Source organism: Pteropus alecto, unplaced genomic scaffold (genome assembly GCF_000325575.1).
Source record: "Pteropus alecto unplaced genomic scaffold, ASM32557v1 scaffold86, whole genome shotgun sequence".
Classification (NCBI taxonomy): domain Eukaryota; kingdom Metazoa; phylum Chordata; class Mammalia; order Chiroptera; family Pteropodidae; genus Pteropus; species Pteropus alecto.
The window spans coordinates 30785432-30793829 of NW_006442109.1; the positions used below are offsets into that span (position 1 = coordinate 30785432).

At 32.9% G+C, this 8398-nt stretch overlaps 1 pseudogene; it reads right to left on the reverse strand.

The window, feature by feature from the left end:
* Window positions 1–3100: 3100 nt before the first annotated feature.
* LOC112469771 lies at window positions 3101–3219 on the reverse strand (annotated as a pseudogene).
* Window positions 3220–8398: the final 5179 nt, after the last annotated feature.

Sequence of the window (8398 nt, forward strand, 5' to 3'; positions counted from 1 at the left end):
TGGCCTAAGTTTTCTCTTATTTTGTTTTCAAGATGTAAAGGCTACAGATGTCTGTGAAAGTGAAGAAAAGTCATTGTAGCTAAAGGTTCATCCAAGTAATGACTATTTGAAAAATTACATTGGTCATTTTACTATGCTTTATATACTAATAATCTAAATTAGTGGATTAAGCAGGTGCATACATTGTTTTAATTAACAAAAGCTGTGTTATAGCAACATTATGGAAGCTTATTATAGCATTATTTATTAAGAATATGTTGCCAAAGTATTTTATAACATGCATTATAAAAAGTTATTAAAGAACGCAACTACATCTTCATTCAATAAATGGAATCATTCAATAAATATTAATAAAGCATTTATGATTGTGCCCTTAATTTAGAATGTTATCATTATCTTTGAAGCAGATCAAGCAGCATCAGAGCAAAAGAACCTCTTATTACCACAATATTACAGTAGTGATTAACAGTTTCCCTGAGTGTTTGTTAAACATCCTCCCCCGTATTAGTTTGGAAGTATTAACTTTCTAAATGGTAACTCGTGAGTCTTCCTGTGTGTGACCCAAATCTCAACAAAAGAATAGAAAAAAATTATCTCCCTCAAATCTTACTGAGTTTTAAACTACAGTTACTTGTAATTCATGTATTAGATACTGAATATGGATGAATTTTCCATGCCATACAAAAGTAAGGTTTGGATAAATTCCTTTTATTTATGTTGCTTACATTATCAAATACACTTTTTGAAAAAAAATCCTTCTCTCAAGATCTTGTAGGATTCTATAGCTCATTAATTACTTTGAAACTCATCTATTGGCTTACAGTTCGCTTTTACTGTAGGTAACAGAGCTGAATGAAATGGCTCAAAATAAGGCCATTTATTTCAATTAATCATTTGTTTTATAAAATATCAGTTTGAAAATATCAGTTTGTTTTATAAAATATCAGTTTATTTCAATTAATCATTTGTTTTATAAAATATCAGTTATAAAATATCAAGGAATCTTCTCTAGATTACATGTGCCGAAAATAGATTTTTAAAATGACATTTTTAAAATTGGAAACTCTTGAACAAATCAATGGAAAGTCTTGAAATGTGTTCTTTTTACAATGTAGGAAATTCAAAGATCTTTCAGACTGTAGCTATGTTGGTTAATAAGATTGAAAAACAAAAAAAAATTGTAGAAAAGCATCATTCTTCTTTACATGATATATAATACAAAACAATGAATGACCAGTGTTTAGCTATAATTATTTTATTTCTTTTAAATGGAATCCTAGAATATGATTCCCCTTCACCCCACTCCCCACCCCCCACCAGGCAAGCCCATTTGCAATGAAGTTGATATCTCATCTAACTAAGCAAGAAATGTTGATACCACATTTCATTGTCAGTAAATAACTCTATTAAAATTTCTAGTTGTTCTTAAGCTAGTTTCATTCTTTCTAGATTAAATTCTTTAGTTTTAAACTAAGACAGATTTACAACAGCCCATTTTGCTGAGAACCTTCTCCCACGTTAACCAAACAAATCCAGAAGACAATATGTTTCCCGTCTAATAGATTCTGCTCATAAAGTTGTCTTTCATATAAAGGAAGGCTAACAAAAGATAACAAGTGTTGACAAGAATGTAGAGAAACTGAAACCTTTGTACACTATTGATGGGAGTGTGAAATGATGTAGCTACTATGAAAAACAGTATGGAGATTCCTCAAAAAAATTAAAAATAGAATTATGACATGATCCAGCAATCTCATTTCTGAGTATATATCCAAAAGAATTGAAATCAGCATCTTGAGGAGATATTCATACACCACCCCCATGTTCATTGCACATTATTTACAATAGCCAAGATATGGGAACAACCCAAATGATGACCAACAGATGAATAGATAAAAAATGTGGTACATATATGCAATGTAATATTATTCAGCCTTAAAGATAAAGGAAATACCACTATTTGTAACAAGATGAATAGGCCTGACATTATTGTAGGTGAAATAAGTCAATCACAGAAGGACAAATAGAACATGAATTCAGTTATATGCTATATCTAAAATAGTCAAAGTTATATAAGGAGAGAATAAAATGATGGTTGCCAGGGAATGGGGGAAGCAGAAAATGGGGAGTGTTGTTCAATGGGTATAATGTTACAGTTATACATTATGAATATGATCTAACAATCTGCTATACAAACACAATGGCTATAGTTAACAATATGATATGAGCTCAGAATTTTAAGGTAATAGATTTCATGTTAATTGTTCTCACCACAAGACAATGGGGACCACCAAGAAACTTTTCCAGGTGATGGATATGTTTATCTCAGTGGTAGTTATGTAGATGATATCACAGGTATATGTATATGTCAAAACTCAAGTTGTAGATATTAAATATATGCAGTTTTTGTATATCAATTATATCTCAATAAAGCTTAAAAAAAATAAAATCCTCAAAGAACCCAGATCATTAGACCTGTATGGTTTATAGCTTGTCAAGTGGCATTCTATGGTAAGAAATGTGCCATGGGTAGAAATGATTTCCAAATTTTCTTATTTTAAAAACAGAAACTTTTTTTTAAGGGGGAAGAAGAAAGAACAAAAATTCAAAACTTTTTTAGGATGAGTGGTGGTGATTTTATATATATGCATACATACATATATATATATGCATATATATGACATCATATAACATTATATGGTTCACACATGATTTTTGGTTTCCTTATATCATTTGGAAATATTTTATTTTTTAGGATCAATACAAGTAACTTTGAATTTCTCCATATACATTGGGTGCACTTGAGTGGAGGACTTGCAAGGTACATGATGAGAATGTTACTCTGAATTAGTAGTAGTAGCAGTAGTAGGAGTAGTAATATGACTGTGGTAATAATACATTTGTTTGTTCTTCTGAATTCCTTATTCCAGATAATGCTCACAGTTGATATTTTATATTGACTCTGGGAAAATTGAAATGGATCGTGATCAATTGAGAGTCACAAATTCTTCCACAAACTGTATATATTTATTACTTTAAAACTTTTGTCTCCTTGTTTATGAAATGAGTAAAATATGCCCATCTTTTTTTTTTTTTTAAACGTCTACAGCACCTGGTATTCCAAGGTGGTCTCCCATCCAAGTACTAACCAGGCCCGACTATGCTTAGCTTCTGAAATCAGACAATATCAGACACATTCAGGGTGGCATGGCCATAGACTCAGCTTTTTTTCTTAAAAATGTTGAAATCATGTGTGAACCATATAATGTTATATGATGTCATATATATGCATATATATATATGTATGTATGTATGCGTATATATAAAATCACCACCACTCATCCTAAAAAAGTTTTGAATTTTTGTTCTTTCTTCTTCCCCCTTAATATAATAATATTTAATAACTGACAAATTGCTGGAGAACCAGCAACTCTGCCTTTTCCATCTAGCATACCTATGGTGCTTCTCATGAAGCTTTGCACAGAGAAAACACCAAGAGTTTACTTGTTGAATTTAATGTGGAAGCATTTTTGAAATGTTTTAACTTGTGCAATTTCAAAGCATTGCACAGTATTGATCCAAGAAAATTATTGCAGAAAATACAAATGAATGAAATTATGGAACCAAAATCTTCCAGACTCTAAAATTGAAGGAAAACTGTTCATAAATGAATTGTGATTTTCAGACTGAATTTACCAGTTAGCTTTAATCTGAACAAATTATGATCGATTTTCGAAAATCTGTGAAAAGTTGAGTTTCAGAAACTAGCGGATTTTATAGCTATGAACCGTTTTCTTAAAAATGATCCCTAAAATCACATATATTTTTTAATCCAAGAAAGTTACTTATATATGATTATGGTTTAAAATTTTCCAAACTCTGCTTGTTTTTCTTCACATGTATAGAAAACATGATAACTTGTAAAGCTTATGTACATTATATGCTTTATATAATACGAATTATTAGCTAAGAATAATTGAGCTCTTGTGATACCAGAGAATGTTCTAAGCATTCTGCATGTTTAAATAGTTTAATCCTTCTAACAATCCAATAAAATAGACACTATCATGATCTTCATTCTACAGATGGAGAAACTGAGATATTGCCAAATTAAGTAACTCTTTCTAAGGGCTCATAGATAGTAAAGTAGAGGAATCAGATTGGATCCAGAATAAAAGTCAAGCCTAAGAGTATAAAATGTACAGATGTGCTCTGAGTCCTCAGCCTTGAATAAATGAAAACCATCTCTTGAAGTATTTAAAGAAAAACAGCTTAACACATATCAAGATATCAGAATGATACCCCCAAACCCCCATGATCGAAGAGAGAAAAAACTTAAATACTCTAAATTATTTCTCAAAATAAATCTCTACTTGGTGCATAAAATCTCTTCCTGCTAAGATAGCTTGGCCTCTGTTAGGAAGCCTTCCTTTATTGGGCGAGCATATTTTTAAGTTATCATCAGGTCCCTTCTTCAATCTCAACCATTTTACACATTTGAGATAAGTGTTAGGCTGATATCACAAAACTAGCTTTTGAGATACCTTCTTGGGAATTTTTACATAAAGATCTGCTCTCTCGCTTGGAAACCTCGGGGTGGTTGCTACAAACTATATTCTCAGCCTCTGAGATTTAATTGAAACTAAATTAAAGTCTAATTTTAACATTGTGTTGCATTTTTTTTATTGATTATAGTCTGCCTTTCAGTTTAGAAATAAATTCGTATAAGTTAAAAGTGATGAGAAAGAAAAAAAACGCAGTAGAGAGAACACTTGAGCTACAAGTGAGGCTAATACAAAAGAGTATTCCATAAAAACTATAGAAGAGCCCTATCGCAAGATCGTAGCATTTATTTTACTTATTTATTTAATTTTGTCTCCTTTCATTAGATTATAAGCTCCATAAGGATAGTTTTGTGTTTTTGTTTTTGTTTAGTTTTGTTTTGTGTTTTTACTTTGTATTTTTTTTGTTTTTCACTGATATCGCACCAGCACCTGAAACATTGCATGATATCTAGCATATGCCTAAAAACTATCTGTTGAATAAAAGAATGAATAAATTAAAAAAGAGAGAGAGAAAAATATGACCTAGTGCAGCAAATTATTTCATTTTACATTTATTATCTTATATCTCAGATAAGCTGTCAGCTTGGTCCAGGAATCCTACAATTTTTGTATACTAAGCTTCATCCTTGCTTTCCAAGATGACAATTTCATAATTTCTCCTCTTTCTTCAAAAGTCCTACATCAACTTTTCTCTCCCAATCAGATTCATTCTTGCTTTAAAAAACAGAAACAAGTAGGGTAGCATTTTCTTATCTACCCACCAGCACACAAAATCCACAAACATTTAGATCTTTTTTTCCTTGCTACAACTAAGCAAGAGTTTTTCTTCCTGTCAAGAAAAGTTCCTCTACCAGGATGCTGGATTCTAAGCCTATTCACCAGCTCAGTCTGGCCCCTTCTAAGCTCGATCAGCAATATCTCTTTCTGTAATGGACCACACTCAGTTGCTTTTAACCTGTTTCTCATTCTAAAAACCATGCCAACAAACCTCTACAGAAGCCCTCATTTCATCCATCTATTATACCATTTTCCTGCTCCCCCTTTACAGCAAGCTACTCTTCCTGACTTCTCTACTTCCTTATATTTATTCTCCTGTCATTCTAATTCAGTCTAGCTTCTGCTCCCATCACTCAACAGAAACTACTTTTGAACATGATGCTAAATATACTGGGATACCTTTCTGTCCTTATCATATTCTACCTGTTAGCAATATTCAACATAATGTTTGTTTTAAACATTAGCACAGCAGCATCATGTGAGAATCCTAAGAGAAAGACACCACATGAAAACGACCCTCCACACAAGGATAATGAAGTCTGAGGCAACTTGGTAATCTATGAATTTTTACTTTTATTATCTACTCGAACACCTAGGACCTAAACACACTTAGCCCAATTAACAACTCTGACCAATCTCCCCCTGCACAATGGAATCCGGTTCTGTAATTCCTCTGTTTAAGTCACCATTTTGTTTCTCTCATTAATTATAACTACCTTCTTGGGTCCTGTTCTGCCTCAAACAAGTTTTAATTGCCACAGCAATTCTTCAAACCCAAGGTCTGTTATTGATTCAGGATATCTGAGTCAGAGTCTGCCCTCTGTTCTTTCCGGTCCCATACTTTTTCTTTTGGGTCATATCTAGCTGTGGCCACTAGTTTTTTTCTGTTTTGTTTTTTACAATCTTTCTTAAATAAGAATGTCCTAGCCTGATCATTTACCTAACTTCTTTGTCTACAGTATTCACTCACTAGTACTATTTACCATATTTTTAATCCACTGAATTTTATTTTTTACTCATGGGTTCTGAATTAAACCTAACTTGGAAGCAGTAAAAATATTATTCCTGACCTCTTTGGACTTAAATCCAAGCCTGGTTCTCAAATTCATTCTCAATCAGTTTTTGATCTGGAACAGAGGATGATGCAAAACTTGCATAAAGTAAGCTTATTTTTGCCTAAGAATTAGTCATCTAAATTTATATTAATCTTTTAAAGTTACTGAAATGATGCCTTGAGCTTAAAAAACAAATGACAGCAAAGAAAACCTCAAATGTTACCAAAATTTAAAAGGTAAAAGTATCAAAAAGCTTGCTTTTTCAAAATCTCTTTAAGCAAACTTTTCACCAGTCTCTTTTATACTAGTTGTGAAGCTGAAGATGGCCATTTGGAAGAAACATCTATTGTAAATCTAAGAATGATTAATCCTCTGGATCATATATTCCCCCACCGTTCGGTCCTGGCCAGATTCCTCTTGAGCCTAAAGCTAATTCCATTCCTTCTCTGGGCCTGATGCACCAGGCTCATTTGCATAATACATTTTGCACTCACTGGATGCCAAGTGTAGATTAATAATCTGATTTGGAGAATAGTGAGCAATTATTTTGTAAAGTTGCACTTGTTACTGCTTTGGGGTGCTTGAATTACACATCTAGTGACAAGGAGCATATTGATCCAAACATGTTTATGCCACAGAAATAAATATCACAGAAATACCAATATTTGAATTTAAAATATGGCAGTATTGTCCGACATTCGCTGCCTTTTGGCAGGCGATTCAGTGAATCTGTGGATGTATTCATGCAAATAATTGTTCATGATCACACAAAATCTCTTGACTGCTATTGTTAGCACCAGCCGCACAATGCCATAACAGGTTTTTTGGAACTATCTATGAATTTTTCTGAATGGAACACATACCCAGGGGCACAGAGTAGGGTTCAGACTGGCTCTGTATTCGCCTCATACCTCACAGCACTTCAATTCAAAGCACTTTTTTTTTAAATGGAGGACTTCTTGGTTCAGGCAAGTATTATTTGAATACTGCTTCTGTAGCACCAAAGAGATAATCAGAAAATCAATTATTTTCCTATTTTGAGAGGCTATCACAATCCCAACACTACCCATTTCTAATGAGCAAGTGTATGGGTTTCTTTAATAATTATTTTCACCTATAAATGATCTTTTGGCAAAGACCATGCAACCACAACAAAGTCACTGGAAATCACTAAAAAAGAAAATATTTTGGTGTAAAGAGTTTATAAAAAATGACACTTTGTTGCAGTTTTTCCAAGCAAATTATAACTGCCTGTCATGCAGACAAGGGTTGCCATGGCAAACAGTTTTTTGAATAGGTAAACAATATACAAGTGAGACAGTGCATGTGTGAAGCTTGTGGGAAAGGGAATTTCAGGTTGCCTGGAGCAAGAATAACTTCAGTATTTAAAATCACAGGAGAGCACAACACCCTTTTTCCAAATGCAGTGCAGGCAAATGTCTGTTTTTCTCTCTCAGGTGACTTCTTTCTAAAATGTTTAGCATAGAAATTGCTACTGGTTAAGTGGAGGAAAAGACTGAATCAGAGAACTATTACTGGCAAGTTAGGATTAGCTGTTTGTTATTCTAAGGAAAACAAACCTCTAACGCCTTCAATGTACATCATGGTCATTGTGCCATGTATACAGCAGAATTTCAGATACTGGGTCCTCCAACAATAGCCAAAGGCAGAGGAAAATCTCATAACTCTATAAATAAAGTTGGTAAAATTATTTAGTAGGATATTCTCATTTTTCTAATTATCCCTAATTCAAGAACTCTCCTCTTTATTACTATTTCTCTTGACATCATTTAACAAAATAGAGACATTATTCAATAGATATCAACATATATTATATTTTTTAACAAATCTATGCTCTCTCAATTCTAGGCCCTCTTTTTTCTAGCTATACTCTTTTCCTTCAGTGATTCGCCTAGCCCTACATCTTTTAGTATTCTATCTGTGCTGCTAGCTTTCTCATCTGAACATCAAAACCTCCAGTCCAGGGCCCTCTGTCCCATA